We start from the raw sequence: 1,669 nt of genomic DNA on the forward strand, positions 1-1,669 counted from the left end.
TCAACAAGTGGGTACTGATTCTGAAAAGTAGTCAAGATTGGCAACGAGTTAGATCACAATTTTTCAATTTTTTTCTCATTTGTATCTTGTATCTGAAACTATGTTAAGGTTTCCTTACAGTTGTAGACTACATGTATGTGTCTCCAAAATTTACATGTTGAAGCCTTAATCCCCAAAGTGAGGGTGTTTGTGGGTAGGGCTTTGGAGGGTAATTAGGCTATAAGGGTGTATACTTCAGGGTAAGATCCATGCTCTTTTAAGAAGAAACAGGAGAGAGATGGTATGTGTCTTGGTCAGGTTAGGATACAACAATGTGGTCCTCTAGAGACCAGGAAGAGGGCCCTTACTAAACAACAAATCTGCTGTCACCTTGATCTTAGCCCTTCAGCCTCTAGAACTATGAGAAATAAAAGTTTGTTGTTTAATTCATGGTAGTTTTGAAATAGCAGCCTGAGCTAAGACACTGACTCTTAAAGGGCCAGTTCACTGAAGTCTATTAGCATGCCATCCAACATCTAATACTTCTTTCTCATACACAAGGAGAACAGATTAATTAAAAAGATTATGGAGGGGAGAGCACTGTGGCATAGCAGGTAAAGCCACCACCTGCACCGCCAGCATAACATACAGGTTCCAGTTCAAGTCCCGGTTGCTCCACTTCCAATCCAGCTCTCTGCTATGGCCTGGGAAAGCAGTTAAAAAATGGCCCAAGTGCTTGGGCCCCTGCACCCAAGTTGGAGACCCTGAAGAAGTTCCTGGCTCCCAACCCCAGGGCTGCCAAGATGCCGGCATATCACTCTTCTTTCATGGACCCTGACACCAAGCTCATCGGAAACATGGCACTGTTACCTATTAGAAGTCAGTTCAAAGGCCCTGCCCCTAGAGAGACAAAAGATACAGATATTGTGGATGAAGCCATCTATTACTTCAAGGCCAATGTCTTCTTCAAAAACTATGAAATTAAGAATGAAGCCGACAGGACCCTGATATATATAATTCTCTACATCTCTGAGTATCTGAAGAAACTCCAAAAGTGCAATTCCAAAAGCCAAGGCAAGAAAGAAATGTATACACTGGGAATCACAAATTTTCCGATTCCTGGAGAGCCAGGGTTTCCACTTAATGCAATTTATGCCAAACCTGCAAACAAGTAGGAAGATGAGGTGATGCACGCCTACTTACAGCAGCTAAGGCAGGAGACTGGACTGAGACTTTGTGAGAAAGTTTTTGACCCTCAGAATGATAAGCCCAGCAAGTGGTGGACTTGCTTTGTGAAGAGACAGTTCATGAACAAGAGCCACTCGGGACCGGGGCAGTGAAGGAAGCCTGGACAGGCACTGTCTCCAGAACTGTGGGCCGCATGTTACAGCAAGATGTACACAGTCCTCTGCCTTTATTCCATAGGTTTTATGCAGAAGAGAGCATGTCTTTACTTGAAAAGCTCCTCATCAAGAATTTGGGTGGGGGAGGGGAGAGTGGGTTGTTGAAGGATCATTTGAAATTTTCTGCACTATTAAGCTGTGCTTAATATTATAAATAATAAAAAAATTCTAACAACAACAACAAAAAACCTCTCTGCCTCTGCCTCTCTGTAACTCTGCCTTTCAAATAAATAAATAAAGCTTAAAAAAAAAAAGATAATAGAAGATGAGTTCAAATCTCTTAGAAC

The 1,669-nt window shown here is 42.3% G+C and overlaps 1 pseudogene; it reads left to right on the forward strand.

Annotated features, from left to right (window-relative positions):
• The first annotated feature begins 770 nt into the window (after positions 1-770).
• Positions 771-1,346, forward strand: LOC100341254 (actin-related protein 2/3 complex subunit 3 pseudogene; annotated as a pseudogene).
• Positions 1,347-1,669: the final 323 nt, after the last annotated feature.

Source organism: Oryctolagus cuniculus, chromosome 11 (genome assembly GCF_964237555.1).
Source record: "Oryctolagus cuniculus chromosome 11, mOryCun1.1, whole genome shotgun sequence".
NCBI classification, from domain to species: domain Eukaryota; kingdom Metazoa; phylum Chordata; class Mammalia; order Lagomorpha; family Leporidae; genus Oryctolagus; species Oryctolagus cuniculus.